The 13579-nt window shown below is 49.6% G+C and overlaps 1 protein-coding gene across 2 annotated transcripts in view; it reads right to left on the reverse strand.

Moving 5' to 3' along the window:
- The window catches only part of STAMBPL1 (STAM binding protein like 1), a 33780-nt gene extending 25941 nt beyond the window's left edge, over positions 1-7839 (reverse strand). Inside the window, exon 1 of one of the 2 annotated variants that reach the window (XM_060642970.3) lies at positions 2511-2633. The gene's annotated coding sequence lies outside the window, so the exon portion shown is untranslated. Of the gene's footprint in view, positions 1-2510; positions 2634-7557 lie in introns of those variants that run through there. The other variant, XM_060642969.3, reaches the window with a different exon arrangement.
- Between the last annotated feature and the right edge of the window lie 5740 nt (positions 7840-13579).

Here is a 13579-nt window from a genome sequence, read left to right on the forward strand (position 1 = left end):
CACAAGAGACTCTTAAATACAGAGAGCAAACTGAGGGCTTATGGGGGATGGGGGAAAGGGGAACATGGGTGATGGGCATCGAGGAGGGCACTTGTTGGGATGAGCACTGGGTGTTGTATGTAAGCGATGAACCAAGGGAATCTACCCCCAAAACCAAGAGCACACTATACCCACTGTATGTTAGCCAATTTGACAATAAATTATATTTAAAAAGAAAGAAAAAGAAAAGGTAAATTCAGGGCTGGGCGGCCAAAAACAATGCTCAGCGCGCACAAAACTCACACCAACCTCTCTGTAACGAGCTTCTGAATGTCTCCGATGTTTAATGCAGTATATCTTAAACACCAGAATCTAGTCACTTCTCATAGATGCAAACCGATCACTGTTAAGTCCCACATGAAAAGTTATTTCTAGTTGATAAATAGAAACCAACTCCCCTCAATCTAAGATGAAAGACGTTTATAGATTGTTCGGTCAACATATTTTTTTTCTTTTTTTTTTGCACCATTAACTACTCAGTGGCAGCGTTCCTGTCTTAATATGCTTTTTAATCTCTAACCCTAGCTCTCATCAGTTTCAATACAATTACCCAAGTCCACATAACCAGGTTGTGTTCTCTAGACCAGTAGCTGTCAAAGTGTAGGGTCCCCAACATCCTTGTAAGGGATGTGCTAGGTCAGTGTTATTTTCATAATACCGTGAAAACATTGTTTGCTCCGTTACCATCGCTCCCTCACAACTCTGCAGTGGAGACTTCCAGACGGCGTAAGTGAATGGAATACTTCTTTGCATATTCCTGTAAATGTCTGTTTTAATTTTTAATACGGTAAACCCAAATCAATATGGCCCAGGTAAGCAAAGCTTTTCGGTATCCTTGGTAACTTTCCAGAGTGCAGCGGGGTCCCGAGACCAAGAAGTTTGGAGACTGCCGCTCTAGACCAGCCGTGAGAACAAACAAGACAAAACCAAAGCTCACCAGGCTCCTTGAATCTAACCAGAAACGCGGTGGGCCAGAAGAATCTGAAAGAGAGAAACTACATGTCGAGTATCACCTTCCACTTGTGCTGCTGGGGTCCTGCTAAAATAATTAAAAAGCTGAGGGCACGGGGCCACCTGGGTGACTCAGTGGGTTAAGCATCCGGCTCTTGATTTCGACTCAGGTCATGATCCCGAGGTCAGGGGATCGAGCCCCACGGGATCGGGCTCCACGCTGGGCGTGATTCTCTCTCTCTCTCTCTCTCTCTCTGTCTCTCTCTCAAGATTCTCTCTCCCTCTGCGCCACTTCCCCATCCTCTCGCTCTCTCAAGTGAAAAATAAAATAAAATAATAAATAAATAAACAAACAAACAAACCGAGGGCACAGTGAGAGGTGCCTGACCTCACAGAACCCGAGACCCAGAAGAACAGATGCCACAGACTGCTTGATATTTGTGAGACCCATTCTCTTTCCCTCACAGAAAAATATAATGTTTAGCTGATATATAGCCACCCGGGTAGAATCTACATTTTTCCAGCCTGTCTTGGCCTTCAGTGTGGCCATGTCCCCAAGCCCTGCCAAGGGGGTGTGACCAGAAGTACTGGGATCACAGTCTGGATCCCGCCCTTGGAGGAAGGGCCGCCTCCTCCTGCCCCTCCTGCCGGCTGGAATGTGGCTGCACAGGGGCAGGTGAGCCAGCACGGCCAGGAGCGAGAGCCAGGGCAAAGCCAGAAGAGAAGGAACCTTGCAGCTTGCTGACCCTCAGACCATGACGACAGAGACGCATCTCTGTCTTGTGTAACCCTGTTTCTTTGTTTAGGCAGCTGGGCCTGCATCCTGACAGATGCAACGTGTTTCACCTGGAAAGGATGATTCAGCATAGCCCAGGGGAGACTGTGACGAGTGCGGATGTGGAAACACACACCCTCCGTCATCGCCCCCTACTCACTCGGCCTGTCCTGCCTCCTCCCCTCCGCCCTGGCTACAGGGGGTAGCAGAAACATCCCCCCTTCCTCCTCTTGTCCTCACAGCTCACCCAAATCCTGCCCAGCCTGTGAGATCCCACGTACCTAGAAGGTTCTAGAAGGTCCGAACCTTCTGTTAGCTAACAGATAGCACAAGCTACAGCCCCAAAGGCAACATTCAATTCTTATGAATGTTTCATTTGGTTGTTAGGGTAAATTAAGCAATTTTTAAGTTAGTTAACGATATTTACAAGTTGGGAGATTTCATGTACAAATTCAGGTTTCAGCTTCTCTTAAAAATAAAATATCAGAGGATCTGGCATCATTAGGCCCAGTACCTGGGACATTTATTTGTTTGTATCTTCTATCCTGAGTTTAGAACAGCACCTGCTACAAATGCATATTTGCTGAGTGAATGAAGAAACAAAGTTTACAGTATTCGCCCCATCACATTCCCAGACGTACAGCAAAAGTAAATACTCGGCTCAAATAAGGTCTAAAATACGTCCCCCAAATGCACCAGCCTTCAAGAACATGCGGGCAGCTCATTTAATTCTCTTAATACACACCTGTTCATTAATTCAGTCATATATTCATTCAACAAACATCCACTGACCATCTAGGATGCACGGAGGCAATGTTCTAGGCACGCGGGACATGACCAAAACTGGCAAAGATTCCTGCCCTTCGTGGCGTTTACAATCTAGCCGGGAGAGACAGATAAGTAATAATCCTCTTACATAAATTGTACGGTAAGTTAAGATAACACATGCTTTTGGAGAAAGAAAAAGAGCAAACCAGGAGCCCTGGGGAGGGGTCGACTGGGCAGCAGAGGGCAGGGGAGGGGGTCTCACTCTGAATCCAAAAATGAAGCAAGGGCTTGAAGGAGGGGAGGGAGAGGAAAGAGAGAGATGGTGCAAAGGCCCTGGGGTAGACGCATCAGCAGGCTTGAGAGAAAGCAAGAAGGCTGCTGGCTGCAGCAGAGAGGAGGCTGAGGAAATGAAGTCAGAGGGGCGAGGAAGGTGAGGAGGCATACAGGTCTCCATATCCACCTCTGCTCTTGCTTGGACTGAAACGGGGGACTTTTCAGGGGGTTCAGCGAAGAAGTGATGCAAACGGCATTATAATTTTATTTTTTTTTAGAAGAGTGGGTTTTTTTTTTTTTTTAATTTGTAGTATTTATTTATTTTTTTGAGAGAGAGAGTGAGACAGCATGAGCGGGGAAGGGGCAGAGAGGGAGCGAGACGCAGAATCCGAAGCAGGCTCCAGGCTCCGAGCTGTCAGCACAGAGCCCGACGTGGGGCTCGAACTCACGAACCGTGTGGGATCATGCCCTGAGCCGAAGTCGGACATGAACCGACTGAGCCCCCCAGGCACCCCGGCATGATAATTTTAAAAAGCCCCTCGGGCGTGCCAGGGAAGAAGCCGGCGGTCGGTGAGGGGGCCACCGCAGGGATCCAGGGCAGAGGTGATGGTGTCTTGGTGACACGGGGAGGTGGTGACAGCGCATGAAGCCAGGAGAATGTGGAGTCCCCGCAGAGGACACTGAAGCCACGAGGACGGGCAGACAACAGAAGCGTCATCGCTGGAAGCAAATGGCACTTGGGGGAAGGCAGCGACCCGTGTGACGACGGCACAGCAGGCTGGCAGGACGCTGGCCACACCGTGCGGTCCAGCTCCTCGCCCTCCGGCCGCCACGGAGGGAAGCCGGGCAAAGATGACCGCGGGCGCCAAAGAGAAGTCAGCGCTGCGGCTGGAGGGCCGGACATCAGCGGAGCGAGGCGCAGGCGGTGGTCACCTTCACGCACCAGCGACACGGAGGCTCCCTTCGTGGGTGGAGGGCCCTGGGGGAGGGGCGGCCTTTGGGGCCGGCCTCGCTGCATCATCCGTTTGCCTGGAGTCCTTCCTGGACACCCCCCCCCCCAAGGGTCACCTCCCTCGCCCACAGCCGCGCTCGTCATGGCCCCACTCCCTCACTTCACAGCGGCCCCCAGCCGACGGCAAACACCCCTCGGGAAAGCCGGCTTCCATCCCAGCCACCCCCAAGGGGACCCCGCCTTCCCGCCACCTGACGACCTCGAATCCGCAGCCCAGAGATACACTTGACCTGCGCCGCAGCTCTCGAGAGTTCTGTTTGCTTTAGAGCCCCCGTCTGTTTGCCTGCACCCCCCGCCCCCTTTCCTGGCGGCCGCCTCCCAACACACACCGTCTTCCTCTTCCAAAGACCTTTTCAAAGAGGAGTCAGGGGAGGGTCCGCTTTCCGGGAAGCCTGGCGCACAAGGGCTTGGGGAGCTGGTCAGAACCACGTCTATTCACACGGAACAGCTTAAGGCCAACTCCCGTCCCAGCAGCCCCAGCCGACGAGGACCTCGTGGAACCGACGAACGGCTCCCAACCTCGCCCAGGGAGGAGGGGACGGAAAGAGGGTGGCCTGCGAGAGGCAGGAGCCCTCCCCATAGTGACACTGCACAGCTCCGAGGTGACGAGAGTTGACTCTCCCTGCGTCCCCAGTTTTACAGCCCAGTAGCAGAGTCCTGTGGAATTGGGGGTCCCCATGTGATGTCACCAAGTCCCAACTCTCCCCGACACGGTGCGGAAGCAGCTCTACAATTCTGCCTTTGAATTAAAAGCCAGCAGCAGGGGCGCCTGGGGGGCTCAGCCGGGTAAGCATCTGACTCTTGGTTTCAGCTCAGGTCACGATCTCACCGTTCGTGGGACCGAGCCCCGTGTCAGGCTCCGTGCCGACAGTGCGGAGCCTGCTTGGGATTCTCTCTCCCTCTCTCTCTCTGCCCCTCCCCTGCTCGTTCTCTCTCTCTCTCAAAATAAATAAATAAACAGTGCCTGGGTGGCACTCTCTTCCTCTCTCTCTCAAAATGAGTAAATTTTAAAAATTAAAAATAAATAAACATTAAAAAAGAGAAAACCAGCAGCAAGTAATGCCAAGAATGAAGAAGAAAATATTTGACCTAGCACAGTGTGTATTTTGTGACATGTCCCATCCCTTAACTTTCCTTTCTTTTCTTTCTTTTTTTTTTAATACCTTTTTAGGCGGCTAAGCTCAGAACTCTGACCCACTTTCACACACAAAACCATATTTTCCAGAACACAGAGGAGTCGACCAGGCACTGAGCAGTCTCCTTAGAGACCCAGCAGGCACAGGAGCCAGTGAGGAGATACAGGACTGTACTAGAAGTTCATCTGATTTGCTTAGAGGTGCAAATAATTTCTGACAAAAGCCACATCTAGATGTGGCTACATCCAGATCATTCCTGAGTCGAGCATTCTGATGTCAACTCAGGACTTCTGAATGTACACTCACATGTCCGACCGGACAATTGACATGTTTGGACAGCTGGAATGAGCAGGTCAACGGGTACAAACACAGTGCTGTGTGTTTATGTTTTGTTTGGAGGGTTTCTTACAGTCCCTTTGAGGAAGTCAGTCTTCTTACATGAATGTGATCAACTGGGCTTCAGTTGGATGGAATGATTAGTAATCCATGCCAAGGGATGGCTAAAAAGAATCCATACTAGAAGAGGTGATGATGCAGTTAAATTGGGAAGATACACATTTTAGAATTGGTACTCATGTAACAAATCTTTATGGAGCAGCTGTAATCCATTAGCCTTAGGGACCAAAAGCTGATTCAAATATTCTCCCGGATGACCGTGAGTCATTTCTCCTGGTCTCAACCGAAGTTATTTACACACCTCTCACAGGGTTGACAAAAAATGCTAGTGTTGGGCAGAATCACGAACCCAGTGGATTAAAATGGATCTAATTTATAAATGCATCCTTCCAGGTAGGCAGCTGGGATTTGGGGGCACCTCTCACATTCCTCCTACTCCCTCATAGTTTGTGCAAGAATCACCAGGCTTTGCTTCCCTGTAAAAATCAACCTCACTTCCCGGATTGCAGCTGTAAATTGGCTTGGGAAGAGTCCTTAACGGAGGAACACGACGACCAAGCTGTGTCGGTTACATCCTCTGTGCTGAGAGTAAAAAGAGGCAGCTAGCATGAACAACTCTCTAACTATTTTTATCAGTCTTCTCAGGAACCAACCCCAGAGACCTTTTTCTCTCCAGGAGAAGCCTCTCTGCGGAACATACCCTGGGGCCATGGTTCTGTGCTCTCTCCCTCCAAGCCTCCTGTGAAACAGGCACAAAAGCCGGCAAGAAACTAGCCCCAAAGTTGGCAATATGAATAACGGACTAGAATCATCTGCCTGGTAACTTAAATGGTGCATTTTTAGCAAGGAGTATAAGAAAACACAGGTCTTAAAATTCCCAAGAACCAGCTGATACATAAATCACAGCTCAAGTATATCCCAAGAGGCCAACAATTTGCCGTATATGTACTTGGACAGACGCAAGCAGCCAAGTCGTCTTCTAGGTTTGCAACAACATTTTGTGTCTTTGAATGAAGACGCTGTAATGGAGCAAATGGTAAGAGGAACCTCTTTCTCAAAGACACTGACTTGTATGAAAACATAGATTTTTCTAGTGCACCTACACAATGCCTACTACAGTGCAATCCCAGAGCACACTTTTGAAGTTTAATTGAACATCCACCCCACAAATGTAAGACTGCCAACCAAAACAAGGTCTGGAAAGAAACAGAACACAGTGGTTTAATCTCTGTTGTAAAACCACCATAGAAAAAGGAAGCACCCCCGCCCCCTTGGAACAGGAACTCAAACATCCAGGTGTAATATAACTGTTAGAACAAATCTGCCATATTGACCTTGACGGGCCTTGACTCATGAGATCCTAAAACGGCACCCTAGTGATATCTAGGATCATTCTGGACACGCCTTAAAACCTAGGACTTCGTTTTATTCTCCGTGATTAGCAGGATGTTTGCAAAGCAGGGTGCTCACTGGAGCTTACGTTGAAAGATGTCTGTTTTACTCACATCAGACACTGATTTCCAGAAAGCCGTCCCCAACCCACCCCCAGTGCCAACCAGATAGAAGGCTTTTTTCGATCCTCTCGATGAGGTTCTGTTTCCTAAGTTACTCATTACTTATACAACTTAAATACACCCCCACCCCCACCCCCCAGTGATTGTGGCACCTTAGGCTCTTAGATCGGGACTGTGGGTTGTTTCAGAGAGTTTTGGAACATGACGTTTCAGCTGACTATCCACTTCTTTGTGCTTTCGGTTAAGGCTTGAATTATTCAGGGGAGGGGAAAATGGCATAAAAGTCAACCTCATCTAGGAAGGCGCCCCACTCGCCCTGCAGGGGCGGGTCACGGTCTGCTTTTCCAGCCCCCACGCCGCGCACCCCAGAAGCAGCGCGGTGGTCCTCCGGCACGCCGGCACCCTCCCCAAGGCTGCACCCCGAGTCGGAACGAGAAGCACACGCGCACAGGTCACCGCCAGAGTCCCGCCCCGCCACCGGCAGCCACCGCTTCCTGCCTCCCCGGTCAAGGTGAAAGCAACCCCCAGGGAGCCGCGCACAGGACCGGCAGGAAGGAAGTGAGCCGCGGCAGAGCGCGCCTGCTCCCCGCCGAGCGAGCCCCGCAGAGGGGCCCGCGGGCACCTGCCCCCCGCCTGCGCCCCCGCCCGTGCCGGGGCGCGCTCACACTCACACGCGCGCGCGCGGCCACTCACCCGCAGCCCCCCGAGGTCCGGAGCCCGCGTGGGACGGCGGCTGCGGCGGCTGTCCCCGCGCCTGCCGTGTGGCCTTGGCATCCGTCTGGCCGCTGCAGCCCGGGCCGCGGTGGCTTTTGCTAGAAGGCCCTGCGGCCGGGTGACGCGGCCCCCAGCGTGGAGCGCCCGCTCGCCGGCCTCGGCCGCGCCGGCCCCGCTCCTCGTGCGCGCAGCGCGCGGCTCTGCTCCTTGCACTCGCGCCGGCCCGCGCCTCGCTCCCCCTCTCCCCTCCTCCCCTCCCCCTCCTCCTCCCGCTTCTCCCCCTTCTCCCCCTCCTCCTCCTCCTGTGCCCCTCGGCGGTCGCGCTCCGCAGAACCCGCGCCGACCGGGCCCCTGGGGAAGCCACGCGCAGGCCGGCCGTCCCCGCCGCCGCCACCGCAGGAAAGAAACTGTCACTGCGATGGTCCCGGCCTCCCCGGCCGCGGCCCCTGGGTGCCGCCTCCGCCGCTGCCTCCGCCCCTCCCCCGCGCGCACGCTGCAGAGAAAGCTCGCAGGTGGCCTCGGGTCCCCACGGAGGGCCTAGCGCGACTGGGAAACCGCCGGCTGCCACTCTGCCATCTGAGACCCCGCGCGTCCCCTTCCCAGCCCGGAACCGCCGGGACCCGCGTTAGCTGCGCCGTCGGTCTCCCCACCCCCACCCCAGGTGGCCCCGGGGGGGTGCCTTTGAAGGCTGCTGGGTACAGACGGCCTGAGGCGGCTGGACGCGACCGCCAAACTCGAAAATCGCGCCGGAGTCAGAGAGGGACGGGGTGTGGGTGAGAACCCCACTTATGCCTCGTGTGCAGAATTCTGCCTTGGGGTTTATGCGCGACACCCCGACTCCCCCCGCTCCCTGCTTCTGGCTTTGTGCACCCCGAAGATACCTCCTGGGCATTGTTTAGTATCTTGGGCAGTGTTTTCAGTGTGGTCCTGGCACTCCGCCAGATACTCTAACTATGGCATCTCATTTTGTCGTCGCCCCGGCCTATGGAAAGGCCTTCTAACTTTTCCCATGCCTGGGACACAGGTAATTTGTCCCCGGTTACCCACTTAGGAAGTAGCAGAAGTGAAGGTGTGAATTCTCATCCGAGACACTAAAAAGGTATTTCTGCAGGCTGGGCAGATTCTGTTCATTTACAAACGTTTTGCAAACGCGGCTACTGCTGGAAGAAACACAGACACTGTTCCACTTCTCCGGAATTTGTGTAGGAGGTGATTTCCGAGACAGAGATGTGACTGCCGAGACAAGGCAGTGGAATATGAAATGTAAAGATTTGACTTTGGAGGCAGCCTTGATTTTTATTTTTTTAAAAACAAATTTTTTTTTTTAACGTTTATTTATTTTTGAGACAGAGAGAGACAGAGCATGAACGGGGGAGGGGCAGAGAGAGAGGGAGACACAGAATCGGAAGCAGGCTCCAGGCTCTGAGCTGTCAGCACAGAGCCCGTCGCAGGGCTCGAACTCACGGACCGCGAGATCATGACCTGAGCTGAAGCTGGAGGCTTAACCCACTGAGCCACCCAAGCGCCCTGTCAGCCTTGATTTTTAAAAAGTGATGGCTGTCATTGTTTTTCTACTTTTGAATTTGGTTCCAAATTTTAAAATCAGGAAATTTCACAAAAAAACCCTCAGACCTTGGGCGTATTATGAAAAGTTGAAGAACTGGCAATCTTTGGTTCATGGTAGGTTCTAGCAACCATCAGCTGGGGCCAAGAGGTTCCCTTCACACAGGGGGATAGTGCCCTCCAATCCTCCAGGGTCCCGACCACTCTTGTGTGCCCTACCCTGCTGACATTTCAAGATCTGATATTTGAGTTTGCAGTTCTGGACTAGATAATCTCATGGCCTACTAGGCAATCTAAAAATTCAGTCATGATTAAGAAGATGAACCAGATTCCTAAGAAAAAATATGAAACAAAGAATTTTATGTAAATATTTAGAGTGGCCATTGATCAAGGTCTTGCTACCTACAACCCAAACTCTCACCAAAACCAAAATGGCCCAGGGGCACCTCCGTGGCTCAGTGGGTTGAGTGGCCAACTCTTGGTTTCCACTCAGGTTATGATTTTAACGGTTCGCGTGTTCGAGCCCCTTGTCGTCCAATCCCTGCTTGGGATTCTCTCTCCCTCTCTCTCTGCCCCTCCCCCCCTTCAAAATAAATAAATAAATAAATAAATAAACTTGTGGGGGCGGGGAGCCAAAATGGCCTAATACTCACTGTCTCCATCATGTGACCTAAGTTCAGCCCATGAGAAGTTCCTATCTAGGTCTTTGAATCTGGAGTTGGTGACTCAAAAAGGAGACATTTTAGAAATAATGGCGTTATCTGTGCCCGCAGATAGCAGTGCCAGAGGTGAGAGGTGGCCATGTCCAATGGCAATACCAATGGTGTCCTAAATGGCCTGTCCTAAGTGGTCTGACATGTTTTGACTCCAACAACCAAGCTACCCTGTCTGTTTGATGGAACCAAGTCTCCAGTCTTCCTCTCTATGGCATGCTGCCTGCTGGCCTTCCAAGGCATTTCTCTTCTGATTAAGTAATCAGAATCGGTTTTGGTGTTTGTCACCAAAACCTTGATCCAATGGCTTTTTGGATGATCCAAGCTCTGCCTCCCTTTCACTCACCGAATTAATGAAAACTGGGCACAAGTGTGTTCATTCAACTTTTATGTTACAATTTTGAAGTGTTCTAGGGGCGCCTGGGTGGCTCAGTCGGTTAAGCATCGACTTCGGCTCAGGCTCAGGTCATGATCTCACGGTTTGTGGGTTCGAGCCCCGCGTCAGGCTCTGTGCTGTCAGCTCAGGGCCTGGAGCCTGCTTCGGGTTCTGTGTCTCCCTCTCTTTGCCCCACCCCCGCTCGCACTCTGTCTCTCTCTCTCTCAAAAATAAATGAAACATTAAAAAAAAATTTTAGGGGTACCTGGGTGACTCAGTCAGTTGGGCATCTGACTTCGGCTCAGGTCATGATCTCACGGTTTGTGGGTTCGAGCCCTGCGTCGGGCTCTGTGCCGACAGCTCAGGGCCTGGAGCCTGCTTCGGATTCCGTGTGTCCTTCTCTCTCTGCTCCTTCCCTGCTCACACTCTGTCTCTCTCTCAAAAATAAATAAAGATTAAAAAAATTTTTTTTTAAATTTAGAAATTTAAAGTGTTCTATAATTTTACTTGCACTTTTAAAGATTTTATTTTGCTGTTAATCTAACATGCAATTTTTTTTTAAGACAGCATTTTCGTTTGTTTATTTTTTTGCTGTTACTGATCATGTTAGCAAAGATCTTGTGTTAATGAACGTTGTCCTCAATACTGGTGAGGGTACAATGAAGTGAGCCCTCTCATCGGGTGGCATAATCTTGACACACTGTCAGGGAAAGTAATTTGCCAGCATGTTAACACAAGCTGTGAAGTGTAACTTTTTCGTGGGTAATTCCATGTCCAGGAAGGAAATGATCCTAAGGAGATCTGAAATGAGATATAAGGTTTCTCCACTGAGATATTTACCACCAATTTTAGTCATGATAAGTTAGGCTTATCATGAGTCTTCTTTTCTCTTTCATTTTACTTTATTTTAGAGAGGTTGCGGGGGAGAGGGGCAGAGAGAGAAAGAGAGAATCGTAAGCAGGCTTCACATTCAGCATGGAGCTCGACGTGGGGCTCGATCTCACGACTGTGAGATCATGACCTGAGCTGAAATCAAGAGCCAGACGCTCAATGTCCTGAGCCACCCAGACGCCCCATATGATGAGTTTTAAACAATATTGAAGCTGCTTATCATCCAACGTTAAACAAATAAGGAAACAAAATGGCACACACATACCATCTCAAATAGGTAAAACCACAGGAAAAGGATCTAGGAGAATTTATTAAAATTACCCCCTAGAGATTAGTTATGGGCAATTATAATTGCCTTCCTTATACTTTACTGTATTTAACATTTTCTACAATGGGCATGCTTTTCCTCTCATTTAGGAAAAAAGAATATTTACGAATTAAAAATACACAAAATTGGTAGCCAGAAAAATATGAGGGCCTGTTTATGACAACGCCTCATTTATAGTGGGTATATAATTAATATTTGGGGAAGAAAGGAGGGAGGGAGGGAGGGAGGTCATGGTGTTTCACGAGGAATGATGAATTAAGGGACTGTGACATCTCTATCATTTGCTTAGCTGATGATGTAAATAAAAACAAGACAGTACATTCTAAATTGCTCTATTAAGTAATGGTGCATTTGAGTGTTTCCCAGTTGTGGCATGTGGCAAAACATTGAATGCCTTTCTCACTGGATGGGTGATACGGAGCCAGCGCTCAGAGCTTTCCCTGCCCCACATCGTCAGAGATAGATCTGAGAAGGTGGAAGAACCAGGGTGTTGGCGTTCTAGACAAAGAGGCCCTCTCTTGCCTCTGACTGGCCACCATATGGAGGTCTGCCCCTCTCTTTGGGGCACCCAAAGTCCGAGAGTTGGGGACAGCCTCTCGTCTCCACATCTGTTGACGTCCTAATTGAATCTTACTTGTTAGAACTCACAGTACAAAGATTAAGTGTGCCTGGTTGAATTCACATTAATCGGGGAACCCACTCTTGCATTCGTGTACTCCTGTAATTGTGTGGTGTTTGCACAAAAAGCAATAGTCCCTGGGGTAATCACGGCCCTCACCGGGGGATCCTCACTGAGACTCTATGGGTTGGAGTCCTTGTTCATTGTTTAGAATTTCCTGGCTCTGGATTATCTGTAAAACCAAGGGAAAGACAAGAACTAGAATACTCAGCTGATCCTATTAGAAGGGATATATCCAATATAGTATCGTCTAGTTTATTGTATACATAAAGGAAAATAAATATCATATTCTTAAAAACATGTGTTTTTAAAATTAAGGGGTTTGCTGTTGTTCATTCTACTGGTTCTCAACGTATAGCCCAGTGACCCTGGAAATCCTTTCAGACAGACTTGAAGATCAAAGACTATTTTTATAAAAAACCATGAATACATTAGGTGTTCGGCCAGGTGGTGGGTGAGCCACCTGGGTGGCTCAGTCAGTTGAGCATCTGACTCTTGATTTCGGCTCAGGTCATGATCTCGAGGTTGGTGGGATTGAGCCCCACGCTGGGCTCTGCGCTGAGAGCTCAGAGCCTGCTTGGGATTCTCTTTCCCCCTTGTCTCTGCCCCTCTCCCCTGCTATTTCAAAATAAATAAAATAAACATTAAAAATATGAACCCATCATTTGACTTTTTCACTCTCATTCTCTCAGGGCTTGCAGTTTCCCAGAGCTATGTGAGTGATATCACCACAGCTAGAAGGCAGAAGCCTTCTAGGAGAATACAGCCATCTCTGAAGCCAGATGTGGAAGTGATTTCTAAAGCTATAAAACAATGCCAATGTTCTCTCCAAGTTTTGTTTTGTTTAGGAAAACATAGTTATGTTGTAATGACAATGAGATATTAGTTTAAAAAAATTTTTTTTAACGTTTATTTATTTTTGAGAGAGAGAGAGAGAGAGGGTGAGGAAGGGGCAGAGAAAGAGGGAGACACAGAATCCAAAGCAGGCTCCAGGCTTTGAGCTGTCAGCACAGAGCCCGCCCAACGAGGGACTCAAACCCACAAACCGTGAGATCATGACCTGAGCTGAAGTCGGACACTGAACCACCCAGGCGCCCTGAGATGTTTAGTTTAACGTGAGACCAGTATGTTATTTTTTGATAAATTGATAAAATACTTAAAATTTTTTCAATCTTATTTTCTAATGTAGCAAAAATGGACAGATAGAAGTCGCATCAACAAAAGCTCTCCAGAGCCCTCAACAGTTTTTAAGATCATTTTAAGAGGGTCAAGGAGTCCTGAGGCCAAAAAAGTTTGCAAACCACTAGTCTATGCTATTACAAAGCTAGTAAGTTTTAAATGACCTATTCTTCGTTTGAGGAATTGCACAATAACTATGGCAACTAGTCTGTGTCACTGAATGCAGGAAGTAAGAGCTCCAAAAACAGAAACGGCAGGCACATTTGACTTTT

This window comes from Panthera onca, chromosome D2 (assembly GCF_046562875.1).
Source record: "Panthera onca isolate mPanOnc1 chromosome D2, mPanOnc1 haplotype 2, whole genome shotgun sequence".
Taxonomy (NCBI): domain Eukaryota; kingdom Metazoa; phylum Chordata; class Mammalia; order Carnivora; family Felidae; genus Panthera; species Panthera onca.